Consider the following 26182-nt stretch of genomic DNA (forward strand, 5'->3'; position numbering starts at 1 on the left):
TGAGATTGCTTGAATGAGGTTGTCCCGGCTCGATTGAAACGAACTCTGGAGCGGATTGATTGCAGTGAGAAAGCGATACGACCCGAGCACGATTATATCACAGTGTTTTATGGTTATGTAATAGGCATATGGCTATATGAAGAGAGAATTATGAGTTGGGCAGGAAGTTTCGCGAGTCTCCAGGATGCCCGCAAACGAGTGATAATCTCCCGGTAATCTCGCGTCTCCCTCCCGGTCCTCAAATAGGCTACGTCGCGCACCCTTCTTACCCCTCCCCACCGCATCTCTCATCACTATTCAGACACGACGCGCGCACCTTGTCAAACACCACCAAACCACCACCTCTCCTGACAGCTGAGCGGGACTCTGGAAAATAAACCCTGACACTGACCAATGTGAGGAGCCTTTACTCACATGTGACTTGTTTTAGCTCTTTTGGTCCAATTAGAAACTTTGCAGTGTGAAAGCAAACCGCACCAAGAGCAAAGAGCAACAATGTAACAATTGTAATCTCTGTTTCGGAACTGAATCGATTCACAGGTGTTAAAGCACCCTGAATCAAAAGAGTCACTATGAGTCAAACTGGTGGTACCCGGTGCTTTGTTGAAGAGACGGGAAAGAAAAAGGAAAGCAAACTCACTCAAAAGGCCTTGCTGAATAAAATTGAGAGATTGCAATGTGAACGCAAACGTGCTGTTGATAAAATTAAAGGGTTGATACCAAAAATGAAAGAATATATGAAACAAAAGGCAAACATCCTTCAAATAAAGCAATGCTTAATGACTTTAAACACATTGTGTGAGAGTGCTGTTAATGCACATGATGAACTAATGCCTCAACTTCCTGAGGATGAATTTGAAACAAAAGGAATGGTTTTTAAGCATAATGAATTACAGCAGTGTGTTCAAAACCGAACTGAGCAATGGATCAGTGAAACTGAGCAAACCCAGGGTGTTTCACAGAATGCAATAGAAATGAATGAAAAGGTGATTTCTGCAAAATCACATGAAGTTGAAATTAAGGATGAAATTAATCCATGTGATAGTGTCTCAAACATGAGCAGTAACAAATCATCACAGTCAAAACGTTCTTCAACCTCCTCTGCACGTTTAAAAGCCCAGGCTGAGTTGGCTGCTTTAGCCATGAAGAAAAAAATATTAGAAGAAAGACATGCTCTGGAAGAAGAGGAGTAACGGTTACATAAAAGGAAAGAAAGATTGTAACTGGAGGCTGAAACTGGAGGAGAACAGGCAAAACTTGAGATTTTTAAAACACACAGAACAACAAGTTTGAAAATGACATCAAATGTTTCAGATGGGATGAACTCTTATGTAGCAAAACAGTCTAAACAACCACTTAATGTTGATGCAGGTGAATTTATTCCATCAGATTCAAATAAGGAAAGACATTCGGGAGCTAAACCCAAAGTCAAGCTTACTCCAGTGTTGGACAATATAACTCAATCAAACATCAATGTCCCACTATTTCCGCAAAACCACCTGGATTCTATCGACACACAATATTCACAAGGACAGCATGATTTCAATATAGATATTTTTATGGATTCAAAAACCAAAAATTATGTTCTTGGTCTCATGAAGAAACAGAATGAGGTAACAACACTGTTGATGCAGCAACAGGGGCTTTCAGCTTTACCAAAAAGAGAAATACCCACATTTGATGGTGACCCACTGAAATAACACTCTTTTATCAGAGCTTTTGAGAATAGTATTGAGAAAAAACACAAATGACAACTGTGACCAATTGCAATTTTTGGAGCAATATACAAGGGGCCATGCTAAATCATTTGTGAGGAGCTGTCATTTTATAAATCCAGATCGAGGATATTTGATAGCAAAAGTTAAAAAGATAGGCTTCTTAAGGGAAAATTGTATATGTTTTGGCTGTTTGTGTACAGGACACATCAGTAAAAATTGCCGTAAAAGGATTTCCAGTTCAAAGTGTAACCTTAAATATCCCACAATACTTCATAAGGAACCTGCACATGTTACTGATGAGACTGAGAGGAACACGGTGGTGCCTGTTGACAACATGCTGGTGTCAAGTGGTCTTACAGGGGCTGGTGATGAGGACTGCAAGCTACCATAGTACCGGTTCAGGTAAAATCTCATAAAAAAAGCAAAATTATTACTACCTATGCATTCTTGGACCAAGGGAGCACTGCAGTGTTTTGTACAGAGAACCTGATGCACAAGCTTCACCTTACAGGAAGGAAGGGGCGTATTCTCCTACGAACCATGGGGCAGGAGAAGGTTGTGAGTAGCAACATTGTATCTGGTCTGGAGGTTGCGGCACTAGAAGGAGACAGTTTACTTGAGCTGCCAAAAGCTTATACACAAGAGTCTATGCCAGTGCACATATTCCAACTAATAGGGATATTAAAACATGGTCTTACTTCAAAACACATTCACTTACCTCAGATCAAAAATGTTGCTGCAACAAACGTTACACCACTCAAAGAGGATCCAGTCACTTACCTGATCCAATATTTCTCTTCCTGAACACGTCTTAAGAAATCAGTGGCATGGTTCTTGAGGATCAAGGATTGGCTCATGTCTTGTATAAATAAAAGGAGGCACTTACATCAGACCATTGTACAGTCAGACAAAAATTAACAGCAGAGCTCCTCAGCGGCAGAGGACATGGATTACTTTAAAGGGGGACAAGCAGTAAACTTACAGTGAAGGACTTTGACTGTGCTGACCTTGCCATCATTAATTTCTGTCAGGGACAGAGATTTCCTGAAGAGCTAGCCAGTTTGGAGAAAGGGCAACATATTAAAATATCCAGTCACCTCCATAAGCTCTGTCCACAGTTGCAAGATGGAATCCTGAGAGTTGGTGTTCGATTCTTTAGATTGGCTATGCCTGTGAAAGTTAAACACCCTATAATATTGACAAAGGATCTTCACATTTCAGAACTCTTGCTGAGACAAGTCCATCAGAAAGTGGGGCATGGTGGTCGGAACCATATGCTATTTGCTGTCCAAACTAAGGGAGAAGTACTGGATAACTGGTGTCAGTGTAGCCATAAGGAAAGTACTATCCAAATGCATCATGTTTCGTCGTCTAAATGCTCTGCCAGTTTACCATCGAATGGCAGACCTGCCACATGAAAGAATAATCCCAGATGAACCACCATTTACTCGAGTGGGAGTGGACTATTTTGGACCTTTTGAGGTTAAGAGCCGAAGGCTTCATCACCACGCCATCATCAACAGCCGTCCAATCACCAAGGCTTCCATGGATCCAAATGACCTGGAAGCACTAACTCCAAACCACTTGTTGCAGTTAAAGACTTCACCATCATTACTCCCAGGGTTGTTCCAACCGACAGACATGTATGCACATAGGAGGTGGAAACAGGTACAATACATGTCTGATCGATTCTGGAAGAGATGGGTTAAGGAATACTTACCTCAGCTACAGAAGTGTCAGAGATGGGTTGGAGTTAAAAGAAACCTCTTTGTGGGAGATCTTGTGATCATAATGGACAGCACAGCTCCTCGAAATTCTTGGCCAACAGGTCGAGTGATCCAAACCTTCTCAGACCGAAGAGGATTTGTTCGTCAAGTACGGATTAAAACACAAACCAGCTGTTTGAAAAGACCTTTTACCAAGGTCTGCTTGCTGCAGGAGGCTAAGTTTGGTTAAATATGAACTACAGTTAAAAATCTTTTTTTGTTAAAAAGTATAGACATTTTACTGTTGGACTTTACAGTGAACTTTCGTGTGTTTAATTTATGTCTCCTATCTGTAATTTTGGATAATTATTATGTGTTGATCTAATAATTAGGGGCTGGTAAATAGGAGCCATATTACTTTTCATTTAATTATAATGTTTATTTGTATACTGATTAGTTTTGGGTTTCACAGTGACGTTTGATGTTTTGGTCACGTGGGCATACCTGGCACCTGCTATAGCAAATATAGCGCGTGCACAATCACACAGGTGTTAGGAGGAGAGAATGATAATGGGGTAGTTGTATTTTTTGTTGACCGCAACGGCACCGCAACAATGCAACGGCACCACAACAACGCAACAGCACATGCAACAACCATATATCATTACAACGCAATAATCGGCTCCATACACAACAGGTATTCAACCCACAAATTGCTGTATTGTTTGTCAGGTTTTAAGTATATATAAAGTTTTGCTCAAACATCTTGGGCTCAGTGTGTCTGTCAGCCACCAGCGCGTCACAAATGCAAAGAACCCTCACTGTCTCTCTAGCGACTTAAGGAGGCGTCCGGAAGTAGCAATAGATAATGAGTGCACGACTCTTCAGAGATGATTCTGTTTTTCAAATGAATCATTTAAGTTAAAACACATGAGCTGAAACAGTCTGAATGAGCATTCATTAATGACTGAGTCTGATTCATTTGTGTTGAAATGTCATGTGTCTACGTCATTAACATACAGCATTCATGACCACAGCCGTGAAACCTTTGGTAAAATGGAAAAGCTTTTAAACCTAAAAGTGTCGCAGACTTCTGATATGTCTTTAAATCAAAACAAATCTAAAAAGGAACCACACAGCAAAATATAAGTGCTACCTCGATCTTGTTTTTAATGCAGGCAGAGGTCCGGAGGGTGAGGATGTCCCGCGTTGTCTTTTATGCTTAGAAAAGCTTGCAAGTGCTAGCATGAAATCCACAAATCCTAAACTGCACCTGACAACAAAACATTCTTCATGTCAACAAAGGTCGATCATATTCTTTTCTAAAACATTGTGAGTATCTTTGTCAACAAAAAATGATTCCAGTTATAGCCAGCACCCCACAAAAAGCACTTTAAGCCTCATTTTTTGCATATCGAATTGTAAAATCCAAAAACCCACACACCATAGGAGAGGAGGTTCTGCTGCCGGCCTGCATAGACATCGTTGAGGAAATGCTGGGTAAAGATGCTGTAATAAAGAAAGCTAAAGTTCCACTTTCTGAGAATACAGTTAATGGCGTACTGAAAAATGTCTTACGCAAACAAACAAGTGAAAAAATTTGCAGTAGTGCTGCATTTGCTCTACATCTTAACATAAGCACAGATGTTGCAAAAAGTGCACAATTGCGGGCTTATGTCAGGTACATGGACTCAACTGACATTGTTCAGGATTTTTTATTTTGCGAAGAACTGAAAGAACGAATGACATGAGCCAATATTTTTGGATACATTTTTTAAAAATTTTTCCATATCAAAATATTATGGTGGGTCTTGAGATTGAATTACTTGCCTATGTGGGTCCCGGAATAAAAAGATTTGGGAACCTCTGCTCTCGAACACTAGCCCACCAGAACCGAATTTTGATACCCCTGCCATAACCTTTCCGTAAAAAATGCAGCAGCAAAACATTTTAAAATAATGCAATCAGTTTTAACAACTTGAAGAGGAAAGAAAAAAAAATGAAAACTGTATATCTAGCAGTATTTTACTATAAAATTTTATAATCTACTGGATGTCCTGTTTTATCTCTTACAGCATCTGTGAATAATTTTAACAAAATTAGAGCGATCATACAAAATGCATGTTTTTTTATTTATTTAGTCCTGTCCTGAGTAAGATATTTTACATAAAAGATGTTTGCATGTAGTTCACAAGGCAATAAATGCTACAATTATTTAAATAGCACCATGGTTTTTAATACTGTATATGGTTACCTTATGATTTCGAGTCCCTTCTTTGTTCCGAACGGTTGAAACGCCTGCTGTTCTTTAGAAAAAAAAACATCCTCCATGTCCTGCAGAGTCTTCAGTTTTCCAGCATCTTTTGCATATTTGAAACCTTTCCAGCAGTGACTGTGATTCTGAGATCCTTCTTCTCACACTGAGGACAATTGAGGGACTCAAACACAACAGTTAAAAAAGGTTCACATGCTCACTGAAACTCCAGAAGGAAAGACAATGCATTAAGAGGGCTTAAAAATTTGAATTTAAAGATCAATTAAAATTTTTTCATTAATTTTCTCCTGGGAAACGTGCACGTGTTTTTTCCAAAGGGCAGTACTAAAAGGAAGAATAAAAATAACACACTTTTAAACAGTACACTTCTCTAGATGTTTTCAAGGCTGCAATTCAGTTATTTTGACATTTAAGCCCATGGACATTATCATGTTTGTGTGATATAATAATTATAATAAACTTTATTTTATTATAGTACCTTTAAAAGTTGCATCTCAAAGTGCTTTACATATAAAAATAGAGAGATAAAAGATATATAGTTGAAGTCACAATGAATGTGTTTTTTTATTTTTATTTTTTTTTATTTCCCAAATGATAAATAACAGAGCAAGGAATTATTCACAGTATTTCATTTAATATTTTTTTTCTTCTGCAGAAAGTCTTAGTTGTTTTATTTTGGCTAAAATAAAAGCTGTTTTATTATTTTTTTAAAATGATTTTAGGGTCAATATTATAAGCCATCTTAAGCAATAATTACCCCGTTAATCTAACTTTTTCTTCCTTTTTTTCTGTGTTTTATAAAAAAACATTTCATCATAGAATAATGATTTATGTTGTTATGATGTCGAGCAATAAGGGTGAACGTTTTTTTTTTTTTTTTTTACAGCTAAATAATACTACATTAAATCATATCGGGTTTATCTTTATAAAATCTGGACTGACTCCAGATTTTAGCAGCATTAAAGTACCAGCATCACATACTTACATTTGACACATTTACGCAGTATTTTATTTGAAACTACCTAACATTTTGTGATTTTTATAAATGTTTAATCATAATATTTATTTAGATGGTTAATTTCGCTGTGGTGATCCCTGATTAATAAAGGGACTAAGCTGAAAGAAAATGAATGAATGAATGAATGATAACTAATTATAGTGGTATTATCAGATATTGTTTTCATATGGTGTGTTTTTAAGTGGCAACATGTTTCTAGTAATTTTTTATTCCTTGTTCTTGTTCATTTTAAAGCAAGCTCATTGCTATCAGGTTGTGTATCACAGAAAAGGTGAGTGTTTTGTGCTTAGGGATTGTAATCAACACTGTTTTTGAGGTGTTTGGAGGAAATGTGCTTTTCAATGCACTAATTAGAAGTAAAACCTTGCCTATTATGTTGTGAGTGTTGTAAATAAATGAAGTGGGATTACGTAACAATCTTTTAATATTCATGTTAATTAACAGAGTGTATTAGAGAGTGCTATTTTTGCTTCTTTTTAAAATGTTTGATTTTAGTTGATTTATTTATTTATTTATTTTTTTTAATTTGCTAACACTTTATTTTGCCACAATTCACGCTTTTAACTTACCTGCCTATCATTAAGATAATAACGGTATATAAGTAGTTATAAAGTTTAATTATATTCTAGATTCTACCCAACCCAACTTCTCTACTTGTGTACTGAGATAATAGCCTTAGTTAATGGTTTGTTATTAGTGTAAATTATAAATTAAAATAAAGTGTTATTGAAAATTTGCATATTTTTTTAGATGAATCAAGCAATCTGGCAAGATTTGTAAAAATAGGCAAAAGTATTTAAAAGATTTTAACAGCTTTTAAACATTTTAGTAGATTTTTTATTTATTTATTTATTTATTTTCTGAATTCTTTAGGTCATGGTGCCTAAGATGGTGCCTTTTATTATTATTATTATTATTATTATTATTTGTTTGTTTATTTGTTTGTTTATTTATTCTTTTTTTTCAAATTATACAATTTACAAAATAGACATAGGAAAGTTTTTTAATCTTGGTGTGCTGCTCCAAATTAGGAATGCTCATTTTGGTTAATTTTGCCAACCGACGTTCGTTAACCTAATATTAACTGTTAACTGGTCAGATTAATATTAAATAATTTTTTATTTAAAAAAAATAAATAAATGACTTGTCTATTTTGTGTCTGACACATTAAATATTACATTTTAAAATACTGACTTATTTGAACATGTGAACAGCAGCATAAAGAACATATTAACAACAGAAGATCTGGGGCCTCATGTATCAACGCTGCGTACGTACAAAAACTTTGCGTACGCCAGGTTTCACGCTCAGAATCGCTCACGTTTGGATTTACTAACAATGAAATAGATGTGTGAATGTGCGTTGGTCCACGCCAACTTCATGCCTGGCGTACGCACATTTCTTGTGTGTGTCTGTTTTATTTCCATTGGCGACTCCTAGAGGCAGTCTCCTACAAAGTGTCTTTTAGCTGTGCAATAGCAGCTGTATGAATTGGGTTTATCTGCATGTCTAGCAGGTATATAAGGTTTCCGTACTATGCAGTTGACCAGCCAAACATCGAAGCTCAATTTGCAGCGGTCACCATTTTTCCCAAAGTAATCGGAGCAATCTTCTGCACACACATTGCTATAAAGGCACCATTTGAAGATGAATTTGCATACGTGAATCAGAAACATTTCCATTCAATAAATGTGCAAATAAAATATGATGCACAGACTTATTAATGATTCCTACTTATCTTCCTCATGATGAAGAGTATAGGCAAAATCTGATATGTAGTGGGGGGAAAAAAGAGTTCATCAGACGCTGGATTCGAACCGAGTTCATGCTCGAACGTGTCAAAACAGAATGTGTTTACGAGCTACGCCACTCACGCTGCTAAAGACACTGCAAAATTTTACACCTATAAATCATTCTATTTCTTTTTTAATCCACTCAGTGCGATGTTCAGACCCAACTGTGTTAACTGCATCATCTAAACTCTCCCACTCAATTTTTTTCTTTTGTTATTAATTCCGGAGGACAAACTTGCAATAACACTGTTTTTCTCCAGTCTACCTCCGAAAGCTGCACCTCCAGGTCACATTCTGTTCAAAGTTCGTGCATGTTGCACTCAGTTTCACGTTCATTCAGATGTACAAAGAGAATATGCGTGGGGTTCAGCGTACGCAGTGTTTCATACATCTAAATTTTTTACGCACATCTACAGCTTTGTTCGTACGCAATGTTTTAGTATGATTTCAGCGCAAGTCTTCATACATGAGGCCCCTGTTCTGTTCACGCACCTGCAGTGTTTCCAACTGCATAGAAACAAAATTAAACTACATAAAAAGAAAAAAATTTGTTGATATTTAAATATATTCACTAAAATTACAAAATTAGATTACAAAAGCAAAAACACTGACAGAATGCTTTTTTAAGAACCAGCATAGGCTGTTTGTTCAATCATATGTCATTTCTTTCGTCAAATAAAAATAGCTCACTACCTCAAATCGATCGCTCCACTAAAAAAATGCATTTAATTAATTCTCTGCTGTTATTCTTACATCACAAACCTCTGTCAACATTTTTAAAAGAAGTCATTATTTTAAAGATTGTGTCTTGAGAGTCTGGTTTTACTGTAGAGCTTGTTTCCTCTCTGTAGAGCTTGCTTATTTCCTATCTCACTCGCGGTTCATGTGCTCGCGCTGCGTGTGATGAAAGACAATGACAAAAGCTCATATGGTGACTTTTTGTAAAGTATAGGCTACTATAGCATATAACAATTTTTTTCAGTTTAGAGATCTGCGCGGGACTAAATTTTGAATCCCGTTCCCGCCAGGTTTTAGCCCGAACCCGACCGATCCCGCTTATGTTCAGCATTTATTGTCCCGCTGCCCAACTAGCCCCGTTTTCTACCTGCCGTGCCCGATCCACACAGACAAAGGTCTCTCTCTTTCATTCGCGCACGCATAACAAACAAGCTAAACAGCATCATGCTATCTCATTCACACACATACATATGCGTGCTTGCTCGCTCGGGAGTCGGGAGCGATATTGCTAGACCGCCTGCTCCTGTCCACAGTTAAATCAGTTACCGACCGCTCCCGCGCTTTAGTCGGAAATTTATTCCCGCGCCGCAGAAATCTAGTCAGCGGACCTCTACCTCAGTTTGGTGCAGAGTTGTCATTATGCAAAAATCAAGAAAATCTTTGGATTTGTTTGATTCGTAGGTTATGAAGGCTATTTTAAAAATTTATATATTATAAGAACTATAAATAAGTGTAATTTTCCAAATAGAAAAAAAGGTCAGTTTGTTGGTTGTACAGTAAATAATCAATAGCCTAATTGTTAAGGTTATGACGCAAATCCAGGACAGATCGTCTGTGTCAAACTGTGACCAGCAATATCCTTTTTTCATTTTGCTTCTTTGTCAAAATACGTCTGTTGGCATGTGTGGTTGCTCGTGTTACCATCCTGCGAGTTAATAAATATGCATTGCACTTTTAGGAGCCATTAACATCGAACTTGCTTTAACTTAAAAAAACATCAGGTGCACCTCACTGCTTTTTTTGTTGACAAGAAAAAAAGAAGCACGGTGCTCTTTTTTTATGTCACTAGGAAACAACTGAATCAGCTGGGTATTGTACACGAGTGTTGCTGTCAATGTTGTTATAATTGGAATATTTAATAATATTCTGATATTCAAGATTTGTTAAGCTCTGGATAACTTGAAACAGCAACTACTAGTCTTTCCTCCATCTTTAAAAAAAGTTCTCTGTAGTCGTCTTGACAACATAAACACTGCTGTCACCTCAATGGAAATGTATTTCATGAATCTATTAAAACTAGTGCTTGTCAATCGATTAAAAAAATTAACAAATTAATCACACTTTTTTGGAAAAATAATCGCTATTAATCACATTTAAAATACTGAATTGTGTAATTTTGGCTATTCAAATGTAAAATTAATGTAAACTCAAGACAAAAACTATTTAAATTCAAAATATAATTGTTTATCGAATTTTTGTTTAACTTGTAACACAGATTTCTTCATGTAAACAACATACTCACAATAAACTATCAAGATCCTGGCTTGACAGCCATAATTACAACAGAAATTAAAACACAGGCAGGTTAATGGCATTTGAATTTTAAAACGATTCATGCCAATAAAGAAAAAACTTATTTCCAAGTTGGATTCTAAGTGGACTACAAAAATAATAATAATAATAATAATAATAATAATAATAATAATAATAATAATAATAATACAGGCATTGCAGATATGGAAATTGGATAATTATAATAACAATATTATTGAATTGTATTCAATAGTATTGAATACAAACAATTGCACTCATTGTAAAGTTGTATTGCTGTGATTAAAGAACATTAATTATAAAGTAGAAACAATTTTTCTAGTCCAGTCCAGACATCCCAAGTCTCTCAGAAGTTGCGGGAGTGTTCGCAAATGCACAGAGACTCCCGGATGCCCGCAAATGAAGGATAATCTCCCGGAAATCTGCCAACTGATTATATACAGTTGAAGTCAGAATTATTAGCCCCCCTTTGAATTTTATTCTTTTTTAAATATCTCCCAAATGTTGTTTAACAGACCGAGGAAATTTTCACAGTATGTCTGATAATATGTTTTCTTCTGAAGAAATTGTTATTTGTTTTATTTTGCTAGAATAAAAGCAGTTATTAATTTTTTAAAGCCGTTTTAAGGTCAAAATTATTAGCCCTTTTAAGCTATATTTTTTTTCCGATAGTCTACAGAACAAACCATCATTATACAATAACTTGCCTAATTACCCTAACCCGCCTAGTAAACCTAATTAACCTAGTTAAACCTTTAAATGTCATTTCAAGCTGAATAGAAGTGTCTTGAAAAATATCTAGTCTAATATTATTTACTCTCATCATGGCAAAGATAAAATAAATCAGTTATTGGAGATGAATTATTAAATCTATTATGTTTAGAAATGTGTTGTCAAAATCTTCTCTCTGTTCAACAAAATATTGGGAAAAAATAAACAGGGGGGCTAATAACTCAGGGGTGCTAATAATTATGACTTTAACTGTAAATGTGCTGGATTCTGACCAACCTGCTCCCTTGGTCGCAAACCTAGTTGTGATTTTGCTGCATTTTTCTGCTTCTATGGCCAGGGCTTTTCTTCTTTTCATGCGCTCCCACTCTGCTTCTTCTTTCTGTTTATGTTCTATGTTTTTGCCTGACTAAAGTTGTAGCTGGTATCGTAAGTTCTATACAAATAGCTATGGCAGTACGTCGCTGAAATGATTGGACCTTATGGTGATCGCGATCACCTGATTCATGGTTTGAGGTGTCCATCATGCTGCAAGCAGCCTATGGCATGTCGAGGTGAGGTTTTAAAGTCTTAATACTAACAGAAAATACTAATTTGTGCATCTCCTGACTTCCGTGTGCTGCCATGCTGCCGTTGTAGGTGGTGTATTCTGGGAAATTTTCTTACCCCTTAGTTTCAAATGTGGTCCTGAAAAATCTCAGTTTCAAGGGCCATATAGTCCTTCCCTTAGCACTATGTCTTCAAGTAAAGAGAATTGGGACACCCCTACCCCTCCATGTGAACGCGCAAAATGAGGGGTAATAGAAAGGGCTAAAGGGTAGAATTGGCATCGGGCCTTAGTGTACAGATTTTCACAAATTTTTACATGTGGTGAATGCCCTCCGAAAGCCAAATTAGGATGGAAACAATCCTCTCTTACACCCCTTCAGTGCTTTAGCCTATTATAAATTAAATAGATATCAATAAAATATAAATAATTGTGAACGGTTCTAAAATCTCTGAGCTCCTGAATTGCTAGTGTTTCCTTTCTGAAGCTTTTCTTTGAGAGCAGCACTTCAGTGATTTCAGGAAGATAAACACGCTGAGATAACACCGCATCAGCATCTCTCCTGATTCCTTTGTTATCTATGGGAGGAGTGTTTAGAGACAGAGCACCAGGATACAGCTGAGGGAATGCAAAATCAAGATGTTATTCTTTGGGTTACACTGAAATAGAGACATTTCAGCAAAACCAAGGGACCATGTAAGACAAATCCCACAAGCAGAGTTTGAAGAAAACTAGAGAACTTGAGGCGTTTGATAGAGAGAGAGAAACAGAAATGTGCTTTAGTGCTGATAAAGCAGGCTTTTCATAATGAGCGCTGTGAAACTTTTAAATATTTACACCTTTCGGGGTGTGATTGATGTGGATTTTAACAAAAGGGAAATCAAAGGAAACGCGTACGTCAATACTTCCGCCGCTTGTGGGAGAATTGAATGTCAGTGGTATGAGAATATTTCTGTATGGAACGGAATTAGATTGAAACTCATTATCTCATGAGCACAAATCTCTCTCCTCTGATTCTTTCTAATGGCTGACAGTTACATTTCACCGTGAGCCTGCCAGATACACTATCTCACCTCTAATACAGTCTGTCTCTCAGCCGATCCTCCCATCAGTGACTTCTCCTATACCTGCCCTGAAGAGATTACTAATGACAGGCGGAAAAAAACAGCTTCTCTCTTTCCTCCAAACGTCTTTGCAGTTCATATGTTCAATTAGAGAGTACTGTATATATGGGTTGTTGCATTTGCGCGTTGTTTTCACTGTCACACATGGCAAAAATGTATATAAATAATTTTCAAATGCAGTAAATGGTTAAACATTTCTTTGTCTTCCATGGACCCCTTGTTATAAACCCGCAGTGTTATTACATGTTTTATATTTTTGGAACAACTCTCAAAACTGTCCAAAGGTGGGTCTAAAAGCAGAACTTCAGATATTTTTTCATTAAAAACTATGCCCTCTGGTGTGACCCCATTCAAAATGTGACAGAAGCTTGTGAAGCCCATGACATGCACCTGTACTAATTTTGGAAATTGAATTTTTTTTAGAGCCACTATAAAATTAAGTTTTGTTATGATTTGGTGTGACAGCTATTTATTGAAAATATCCAAAAAGTCTGACAAGTCCAAAAATGTTATTATTCATAATATAATATAAAATAAATAGCACTATATTTGATTTGATTTATTTATTCATTAATTTTGCTTCGGCTTAGTCTCTTTATTTATTAGGGGTTGCCACAGCAGAATGAACCGCCAACGTATTCACCATATGTTTTACACAGCGAATGCTCTTACAGCTGCAACCCAGTACTGGTAAACATCCATACACACTCATTCACACTCATACGCCAATTTATTTATTTTTTTAATTCACCTATGCCGCATGTCTTTGGACTGTGGGGGAAACCGAAGGGCATGGGTGTTTCCCAGTGATGGGTTGCAGCTGGAAGGGCCTCCGCTGTTTAAAACATATGCTGGATAAGTTGGTGGTTCATTCCGCTGAGGTGACCCTAGATTAATAAAGGGACTAAGCCAAAAAGAAAATGAATGAATGAATGAATGAATGAATGAATGAATGAATGGCATATTATATGGTTAATTTACCATTTGTACATTTTATAACATAGACTCCAGAAAAGCATAGTATTTCAAACAGCCATTAACTGAAATTTCATCATACCGTTCTTCGTTTCTCGTCTTTTTTAATCACTTCTATTCATCAACATGTTTCTTTAACAAATATATATATGTTATGTTTTTTTATACATTTTCCATATTTTTAAAATCACCTCTGTTAATCATTATATTCCTTTAATAATATATGTGTTTACAACATTTTAAATTGATTAATACTTGGACATGGTTTACGAATCTGTTCTAGACTGTTCCATAATTTCACACCACATAAAGACATACACTACACACATTTTTAAGTTGTCAGCCTCCTAAAATATTGTTTATCTCTCAGATTATGCCCCCATGTCTTTCTTCAAAATAAAATTCTATGCATTTCGAAAGTAATATTCCTAGCTTTAAACATAAATTGTGTTTTATGTTTAAACACCTCCTGCTCACTATTTCGGTTTGTTGGCAAACCTGACAGTTGAATCAGCGCGGTTGAGTATGTTAGCCATACCCATTAGCTCAAAATCTCATAATCTGAGAATTTGAGAATTAGAAGGGCAAACTTTTTTTTCTTAATGACATGCACAGATTAAATGTTTACCACAAAACTAGCCAACAAAATCATATGGTTAGTTTTATCTAACTGATTGACTAATTGATCATATTTTTTTTTACAGTGCTGTTAGATTTACATGTATGTAAATGTATGTATTCTAGACAACCAAAACATTTTGTCTTGTTTTAAGAAATATTAAGCCAAAAGGAAGTGAGTTTTACCTTAAATCAAGCAAAATAATCTGCCAATGGGGTAAGCAAAATAATCTTGTTATTCAATTTGTGATGAGATTATTTTGCTTACTCCATTGGCAGATTAATTTTCTTAATTTAAGAAAAAACTTTTGGCATATTATTTCTTCAAACAAGACAAAATGTTTTGCATGTGTAGAAAATGCTTCTTGATTTGAGAACTTTTAGATATTTTGGACTAGAAACAAGACAAAAAAATCTAAGTAAGAAAAGCATTTTTTGCAGTGTATTTCTCCAAATGTAGATTGTAATTATTATTACTTTTGTTGATGTTATTATTTTTAAGGTCATGAGTGGTTGTGTAAGCACTTCACTGCATATCATACTGTCTATGACTCTGTATGTGACAAATAAAAGTGGAACTACCCATATTTTTATTGGTACAGTATGTCAGGGATTTGCATTGGTTATATATTTGTATTTCACTCTCCATGTGGACGTCATCCATCTGAATCCATTCTTCTCTACATATTCACTACTTTATATTCATTATGGAAGTCTGTAGACGACAGGTGAATTCAAATAGAAACGACAGTCACCTAAGCAGCCGTCTATGAGGCAAAATCTGATTAAACATCTCATATCTGCGCGTCGTGTCTTACTGAGCGTGTTTGGGTCAAGAGGGCTTGGTTAAATAATGTAACACGTTTGAATATCTCGTCTGCTCACACACCATACGTTAAAGCACAGTCTGCTGACAAATGATAAATCGCCGTTTATCCTGAAGTGGCTTTGTACTTTGTGTGGCATAAGAATGCTGTGTTCATGAACTCAAGACCTCTGTCAAACAGCATTATGAGCGACATAAAGCAGCCTTGAGACTCGCTCACGCCACATGACGCGTGAGACAAGAATCCTGCAACCGCGTGCCAATGCGAATGTAGTGTGCAGTGTGCAGTAAGTGAGTTAACCGGATATGTGTGGGCACCGAGAAGCTGAAGGTGAGCTAAAAAGCAAGATGTTCTTTTTTTATGAGCTCCAGGCATCTGGCACCTGCTCTGATCTCTCAATGGAGGGATAGATACCCTGTGGGCCTTGCACACACACACTCGTCCCACCACACAGCAAATCTCACTGACAAGTGGTGTCTGAGAAAGGATGAGAGCGACTTGATGTAAAGAGAGAGGAAGATGGAAGAGGGCTTGGGGCGAATGAGGACTTGAGGAGTAGTGATAAGCCAAGGGCAAATATGTGATGGATGATGGATCGGATGAGTTTTTTGGAGTGATTGTCAATGGGCATTTTTGCTAGTGCTGGCTGGAGATCTTCTTCAGCACCACGGACAGCAGCACTTTTAGCACCACATTCGAGTGGACAGCTCCACATATACATGCTATTGTGAGCTCTAATTGGTTGCAATGTCAAAGAGAAGAGTGTGAGCACATGCCGTACGTTAATAAAGCATTACACTTTGTCCTTTTGCTCGTGTTCCCACAGGCAGTGAATCGGTATTTGGTCACGCAGAGGAAATAGAGCACAATGAATCCCGCGCAATCGGGTCAATGACAAATAGGGGTGTCCGTGAGGGGCGAAAAAAGGGAAAGATTGTTTAAAAATCTAGTTTGTGGGAATGTACCCTTTAGGCTCATTGTGGTTATGGCATATGCTTTAAAGAAAGATTTGGGAAGGTTTAGATACTTTAGAAATGTCATGTGTGTGTAAGCATCAAAAACAGTAGTTTTTTTTAAGCAGGACTTTTCAGGAAAGGGTCATTTAATTGTCATGTGCACAATTACACCAGGGGGGAATTGGGCATTTAAATGCTTATGACGAGATTCACAGTAACACTGACATTGCATCAAGAACACATTGACATTTGAGTGTAAAAGACTACATATTTGTAGCCATGCCATTTAGATTTAAATAGACAGAACTGGTATTTGGAGTATTTAAGTAAATCATAGTGATTATACACATTAATCAAAATGTTTTTAATGGAATGTACAACATATTTTATATTCTATATGACATTTTATTGCCTGAACAGTCGTGTAAATTGTCTAATATGCTCTTTTTGTTGTTTTGACCTTGTGATTTTTCTTGGTTAATTATAATATTTCTGTTGTGTTATTTGCGGAATAATAATCAAATATTATGCCAATGCAGTTTCCTAAAAATTTTCCCCTTTCAATCTTCTAATGGGGATTTTTCCAATTTTTAACCAGCATTTCAAATACAGCTTGAACTGTGCTAAAGGTAGGACTCTGTCTAATGTTAATTGGTAAATTATCCAATTATTAACAAATCTTACAGAAAAAGCAGAACCACAAAACTAGTGACTGTAAAATTCTTACTCTTGATGAAGCTCTATTTTGTCTTATGTTGTCAGTACGGAATGAAACAAAAAAGGCACAAAGGGTTCCCAAACGTTTCAGCCTGCAACCCTCAAAATAATAATGCCAGTGACTTGTGACCTCCACATTTCTTGGAGGCACTGTAGTTGTAAATATACAAACTTTGCACATACAATAATAGGCCTATATAAACATAAGCATAATGACACAAACAAAAGTAACACACAATAACACAAAAAAGTCTAACAATCATATCATTTTTATAGTCATTTGTTAATTCGCTTATTAATTTGTATTTTATTGCAATTTTGTTAAAATTTTTGTAATTTAATATTAACCTCAGCTAAAGAGACTGGTGGGCACAAAGTCTATTCTTGATTTAATTTTGGAGACCACCACTCAGAGATCATCCTCAATGTTCAGTTGTGGCCTGTATTTATTTGAATGTACTTGATTGCCAGAAAGGAGTCAGAAAGTTTAACCTGGTGCTATAAAATCAATCTGCTGCAGCAGGCGCTATTGCGGTGTTGTTAATCTAATGTAAACACACCAATTCTATGAAAATGGCTGATGGCTTGTTTTGCATGTTGTTGCTTTTTTATGTAACTATTAACTACTATTTTTATCTTCTGTGGGCTGTGGATAAAATATGATAATTCAAATAGCTTAATAAAATTTATTTGACTTTTGGAAATCACCAAGGGAACCCCTTATCCTGTAACCCTTCCGAGGGTCCAGATCCCCACTTTTGTAATCACTGCTATAAACAAAAGTTTTTAAAAAATAAAAATAAAAAGTTAAAATTATAAAATTAGCATGTTTCTAACATAAATTATTAACATGTTCTTAGCATGATTCTAGTATGTAACTAGCATTATTCCAACATGAGTTAGCATGTAATTAGCATGTTTCTACCAAGTTGTTAGCAAGATTCCAACATGAATTAGCATGTTGTTAGCACAAATTAGCATGTAAATACCATGTTTCTATCATGAATTAACATGTTGTTAGCATGAATTAGCATGTTGTTAGCATAATTCCAACATAAATTAGCATGTTAGCATGCTTCTAGCATAAATTTGCTTGTGTTTAGCATGATTCCAACATGATTTCGTATATTGTTAGCATGTTTCTAGCATGACTCTAGCATGAATTAGCATGTAACTAGCATGATTCTGGCATGGATTAGCATGTAATTAACATGTTTCTTGCATGAATGAGCATTTTATTAGGATGATTCCAACATGAATTACGTAGCATGCTGTTAGCATGTTGTTACCATGGAAACAACATAAAATAGCATGTTGTTAGCATGTTTCTAGTATAAATTAGCATGTTGTTAGCATGATTCCAACATGAATTATGTAGCATGCTGTTAACATGTTGCTAGCACAAATTACCATGGTTCTAGCCTGCATTAGGATGAATTAGCAAGACTAGCATGTTGCTAGCATATTTCTAGCAAGATTAGCATGTCAGTAGGATTTTAGAATTATGTGTTACGCCGTCAACACTTACCATTCACCGCACTCACCGCAAACATCAGCCAGTCAGATTGCTGTATGCAAAGACACCAGTTCAGACAGTAGCCGATTGCTGACTAATTTTATTGGCTGACGCTGCTATGGCGATCGCGTCAGCCCCAACTTCAGACACGCCCTCTGTCAAGCGTTGACGCTTAATGAGGCATTAGAACAGCTATTCAGTCTATGGGACAGTTGCTAGGGTTGCTGAAATTACTTACTAGGGAGTGGCTAGTAAGGTCATCGGTGTTTAGACTGAGATAGACTAAATGAGGTCATTCTTGCATCTGATGCAGAGGTATTACCTCACAAATGTCGATTCAAGGTTAAGTCAATGGAATTTTTGAGGATTTTCTGGATCATTTTTTGGAAAAACCAAAAGTCGGATCAGTTGGAAAAGATAGCAATCTGAGTCAGATCAGTTTGAAGGTTTGATGAAAGTTTGAAGGATGTAGCTTGAAAGGCTTAAGAGGAGATAAACTTTAAAATTAGTCTCAGAAGCAGAAGAAGCCACCATAATTACAACATATCATCATGGTAGTTTTTCATTTAAATAAATAAATAAATATTACTCCGGCTTTTCATACCATTTATACAATGCAACACTCAAGTGATTTAAAGTGCTTTTTGAAGTGCTTTTGCAGTAATTGTAAATATAATTGTAATTTAAACTATTTAATCTCCTGCCAAAAAAAAGCATCATATCATTGAACCAATCCCAGTGCTGAGGGTAAACTGTTGTAGAGTCTCGCATCTGCTCCACCAATCATGCCTCCGAGTCAAAGTCCATCTCATCCCGTCCTGTTTCCAAAAGAGTTTTCCAGCTCATATCACGTCACACTACATTGCTTCATTCTTGCTAGCGAGTCCCTCCACTGCTGTCACTTTAGACTGGCACAGATAATGCGCTTTAATGGACAGTCCACAATGGATGTCCTTCTTCCAGAGCATCTGAATGCGCGGAGCAGTTATGTGGGAATTAATGGACCTCGGTGCTCCATTTGCAGCTGAAAGACAGAAGCAGGCAGATGGAATGGAATATGACTGTAGAGTCTCACTCCAGAATGCTGATCAACATCTCCAGAGAGAGCATCTGCTCCAGCTCCACACTAATGAACCTTAAATCAGACGCACTATCAGCCGCTTCTGCCGCAATATCACCTTTCATACAAGCCATACTGTGTGTTTATGAGGCACTCAACCTCAAATATTTCATTCCACCATGCATATCAAACTCTTATTACGTTCACATGCTAGGTTATTTCGGATTTCTAATTTAGTTTTTTTTTTTTTTATTGCAATTACAGATAAATTTGCTGTACATTTCAGTTTGGTTTTAGTTTGTTTCATCAATACTTTTCTTAATGATTTAGGTTTTACTTTGTGAACACATTTCTTTTTTCTTTTTATATATTTAGATCCAGTTTTATTTTTAGCAATTATAGCTTAGTTAACTTTTATGAAACCCACTTTGTAATACTGCAACTTAAATTGACAAAAGTAAACAAAAAAAATGAAATAACATAAAGTTTATTAAAAATAAAGACAATGTATTTTTAAACATTCCTAGTTTACAATTTTGCCTGATGTTCATACATTTAAACAGTTTGAAACAGCTTAAAACAAACATGTGCTTGAATGATGTACAAAACCACAAATAAAACAGCCATAGTAATTGTTTATACATTTTTAAGCACAATTTTTTTTTTAGTTAATAAAAATGTTTTGTGACAGTCGTTGATAGTTGTGTGTAGGGTTGGATTGATAGATGATGCAATTGTCCATCACTGATGGACGATAAACATCACGATGCTGAGCTGGCATGGCGATCCTCCACCCCACCTCCTTCAAAGCAGCAACCCCCTCGCAAAGAAACACACCCAGGCCCCGTTTACAATAATACATATTAATTTTAAAATGCCTTTTTAGAAAAAAAAATTATCCACATTCAAACTGGCGTTTCATCTAGCATTTCTGAAAAGCCCTCCTTCCACACTATACCGCTGAAAACCCACGTCACATGACCACACGTTCACTCTGTCATGCGCTGCAGTGCAGGCTATGCGCGTGTCTGACTCTGAGCTACAGCAGGATGTACCGCTGGATCGCGTCTCGCTATAGTTGTTAAACGTAATATTTAATTTATCTTGTCTCTGTCTAACGACTCTTCGACCTTTTGAATCAGGTAACGTTTCATAGCGTCAGTACACTGCTTCAATCTTTCGCTTTCACGCTTGTACTTAGTAATTTAAGTGAAAACCTCAAATATTGTTGGTTGGTTGCTATTGTTTGTGCACCTTTTTTACCAACCAAAATTGTCGACGCCATCATAACGACACAGATCTCTCTGCCTATTCATGCCAGAGTCCTGCTGAAAACGTGATTGACAGGTGGTAAATTGTGTGTAACTTATCTTTATTTATTTATGATTTTTTTATGGATAAAACAAAGACCATGTGGGTCAGGTAGTTGAGACGGTAAACTACAAATAATTAATTTGTTATGTATTAATGAATTGTTCAGAAATAATTGATTCACCAACGCCTACGAAGACAAAGCCATCTTCCATCGCAATGTTTCACATTAGACATCGTACGATGCCAAATTGGTCGACATAGCAAATGTTTACTTTCAGTCATAGATTTAGTTTTGGAAAATAAACTTGGTGATATGTGGCAATTGAAATGATGTGAATATCACAAAATTAAGCTACAGTTGAAGAAAAAATATCAGTCCTCCTGTGAATTTCTTTCAAATATTTATATATGTATATAAGTTTACAAGAGCAAAGTTAATTTAGAATTTAAGTATTTTTTTATTTTGAATAGTGTTTTTAGCTATATATATATATATATATATATATATATATATATATATATATATATATATATATATATATATATATATATATATATATATATATATTAGCCCCCTGATTAAATAAATAAATAAATTTATGTTGAAGCTTACGCTGCTATTCTGAACCAATAATCGAAAACAGAATGAAGATGAAGGATGGCGTGTTTAAATCATTTATTTATCTGACTATATCACCTTAAAGCAGACAAAGTTGTTTATTAAGTTACATGTTTAATTATACAGACAGTATAATGAAACAAACTTACATACTGTATAGAGAAAATTAACTGTAACATATGAACTGCTGAGCAACAAAGACAGTAAAACCGCCTTTGTTAGCATATGAGGCTACACACCGGTGTGCGGGAGAAGCAGATAAAAGCCATTCTTCCCGATCAACAATTACCTTTCCTTCTTATACTCCGAGCAAAGCATTGTCAAACATCAGTGGAATACCAAACCCCCAAATCTAGCTGAACAAGAAATCAAAGTTGAGGAGATAAAGTGCGGGAGAAGAACATTAACCCAACAAACACCTTTAATTTGTAGCGATATCTGTACAAAGTTGCATTTTTTTAAAGGCAACTTCGCTACTTACGTGCTCGCTACATTGGTACAACATAGAAATCGAAGACATATGAAGGCTGTAGCAACGTTGTCGTGTGACATTCAGCAACTGTGAGAGACGTTCTTACTACACATAAAAATGATTTTTTTCCTGGCTAGAATACAGGATGAGCAGTATTAATTTTGTCAGTAATAAGCTTTGAAGTGTAAAAAGGCCACACAAATATGATCTAACATTTTAATATATATTTCACAACATTTAATACAGACAGTACACATCTTATTATAAGCAAACCATATCAAATAAAGTTCAGATTATATTAAATAATTAACTATATATAATTAATCTCAATGGTTAGGCTGAATTAAAATGTAAATTGAGAAGGTAAACAAACAAGAGAATTAACAAAAAAGCATTAAATATAAAAAAAAAATTTAATTAATTAAAATGCAGACACTACGTTGAAGTTCTGGACTGGAGAATACAGCAGACCGGAGAGCGCAGCCGAAGACCTGGTGTAGTTGTTGGTAAGGAGAAAGCAGTCAGAGAAAGAAATGCAACAGAGAATCAAATTCAGAGATGGATCCACAGCAGCCCCGTCAAAATAGGCAGTGAACAAGAGGACATATCAGAGCTTGACACAACCGGACTACACAAATGACCACTGATGACTTATTTATCAAGAAGAAATGAAGCAATACTCACCACTTCTCAGTCGTTGTTGAATGAGATGCTGAATAGTTTGTTGAAATTTAAACGGATTCATTGATGACTAGTAAATGTTGTACAGTGGTCGTCCATGCCACAACCTAAAGTAACGACGTTACATTATGACATCGTTGTGACAACCTTTGGCAACACCGTAGAGCCTCAACCTTTTTACAAGGTTGGAACAACATTGTAGGAAGGTCGTTACGTTGAGGCTCGTGTGTTTGCTGGGAACATACTCTCCTCAGGCCATGACTCAACAGCAGTAAATAGATTGTATATTGATATATATCATCTGTTGATTTCATCACTACAATGCTGAAGTCATAAACTGTCAAATGACACAACACATGACAAGTTAATGTGAAAAGATCACGAGCAGATGAATTGTGTATGGTGAAGAGCACATGGTTACTGTAAGCAAATGGCAGAGATGTGTATTTGAGCTGTGAGGAACTCTGCCACGTCAGGAAGACCCAACCTGTGCTTGGAATGTCTCAGTATATATACAGTTGAAGTCAGAATTATTAGCCCCCTGTTTATTTCTGTTTAATGCAGAGCCCATTTCTAAACATAATAGTTTTAATAACTTATTTCTAATAAGTGATTTATTTTATCTTTGCCATGATGACAGTAAATAATATTTTACTACATATTTTTCAGTTATTTTAACATTAAAAACTACTTTTATTCTAGCCGAAATAAAACAAATAAGACTTTCTCCACAAGAACAATATTAGAAAATACTGTGAAAATTTTCTTGCTCTGTTAAACATCATTTGGGATGATGTTGAAAAAAAAATGTAATTTTTATTTTTTTGTCTACAAAAAAGACCGCAGTTGCCCAATGACTTGCCTAATTAACCTTTTTGCCTAGTTAGCCTAATTAGCCCAGTTAAGGCTTTACATTTCTCTTTAGGCGGAATACGGGTATCTTGCAAAATAACTATTAAAATGTATGTACTGTCATCGTGGGACAAAATGAATTAAAAATATGTTTATTAAAACTATTATGTTGAAAAATGTGATAAAAAATTTAGCATTTGGGAAATATTTGATTAAAAAATACAGTTAACAGCGCTAATAATGTTGTTACAAACTTTGTATGTATTGCGAACTAAATTCTAGTGTAAGAATGTTTTTTACTTATTTTAAATCTAGGTATGATCAAGCTTTTGCAAGGTGTCTTTTTAATCATATGGATATTTATTAAGAGCTATATATATATATATATATATATATATATATATATATATATATATATATATATATATATATATATATATATATATATATATATATATATATATATATAGCTTAAAGGGGCTAATAATGTAGACCTTTATATATATATAAATGTATACGTATATATATATATATATATGTGTGTGTGTGTGTGTGTATATATATAGTCTACTATACACTATAGTGTGTGTATATAGTATCTATAGTATATATATTATCAGACATGAAAATTTCTTTGCTCTGTTAAACATCATTTGCAAAATATTTAAAAAAGAAAAAACATTTTAAAGATTTTTAATTATTTTGACTTCAACTGTACCTGTTGTAAATTAAATTAGATTAGATTAGATTCAACTTTATTGTCATTACACATGTACTAGGCAACAAGGACAAGACAACGCAATGCAGTTTAGGTCTAAAGCATTCTGAGATGGCTTTGATGCTGGCATTAAGTTAGAACAGGATGACATAAATAAACAGTATGTTTATGAACAATACTAATACAACTAATATTATTTGGGTGCAGGCTATAGAAAGTGGTAAGGACTGTTGCATGTCGTGCCACTCCGAGAAGAGCTTTGAGGAGGATGTTTGTTACACCATTGGGTGTCCTTTGAAGTTGAGTTAGTTTTTACCCATCTCACTTTGACTCTCGTCTAAATGGGTTTTAAGAGGCCTGCAAAAGTGAAAGTCTCAAAGTGATGTGAGCGTGTAAGAGGTCTAAGTGACATTTTAAGATCAGATAGAGTGGACAGGGACACGTCAACACTGTTTGGCGTACAGGAGATGTTTTGATGATGTCATCGGACTGGAAGTCATGCCTTTCCTCCGAGTGAAATACAGTCTCTAGAGTGCTTTTCAGATGTTCTGGACATTTAGAATACATTGGGGGGGGGGGGGGGAATCACGTTGTGTGGAAGTAAAAACTGTTGGCAAGCTTTTCTACAGTGTACAATCTGTTACTTCTCCCTCCATAAGGTTTCTTAAAGGGCACATAGTTTACCCCTTTTTATGATTTAATATTAATATTATGATTCTTCTGAGTGTGCCAGTTTAGGTTCAGTTCAACACACAGTTTAGATGTTTTTATTATAATGTTTTAAAAAGTGTCATGTTGGGGGCGTTTACACAGTTTGCTGTTTTAGGGGGTGTGTTGATTCACATGAAAATTTGTTTTGGCTTGCCGCCCAACATAACAAGGGAGCAGAGCCAAAAGCTCACACGCTCTGTGTTTGCAACAGACAGGCTGACAGACAGAGAAAGGGAAGCTAAGCTAAGCTAGGCTCAGCATTCAGCCATACATGTACGACTCGGACACAGACCAAGCAGAGAGTACAAAATCATTTGTGTCTTTGTATAGTTTGTAAAATCTTGGTGTACAAGTGCCGAGCTTGTATACCAAGACTGATAACGACACACACTGAATTAACTTTGACTGAGGCACTGAATGCGCCGCGACACGCCACCCCAGACACTCTCAGAGGCGCTGGAGAAACATGAAGTGTCCCGAATCGTCGTGCCACGCATTCCAGAACTCCAAACACAGGCCTCCACTAGCGCAAACACAACGGCGCCGCGGCCGCCAACCCGAAGCTCCGCCTCATGCACCCTGACAGAAATCCACACCCGGAACTCCCAAATGCACACCGCCTCGCCACGCAAAAGGTACAAGCAATAATTCTGATTAGAGCGATAATATGGAGAATATTGATCTTGTGTTGAGCCCAATGAGCCTTTCATCTAAAAATAGAGCAAGGGTGTTCCTTTAGTGATATCGCTTTGACTCACACGCTGAAAAACGCAGACTTGAAACAAGAAACTGAGGAGAGTATCGTGACCCGAGGCTGTCAATCAATATTGGCGGGCGCTCTCCTTTGTGAAGTTGCAGTCGGCCTGAAAACCGTTCCAATTGGTCCACCGTTTTTATGTTGTTAAATTGAAATAAAAAGACTGTGTGTGTTTATATCACCCCAATAT

This window comes from Danio rerio, chromosome 23, assembly GCF_049306965.1.
Source record: "Danio rerio strain Tuebingen ecotype United States chromosome 23, GRCz12tu, whole genome shotgun sequence".
Taxonomy (NCBI): Eukaryota; Metazoa; Chordata; class Actinopteri; order Cypriniformes; family Danionidae; genus Danio; species Danio rerio.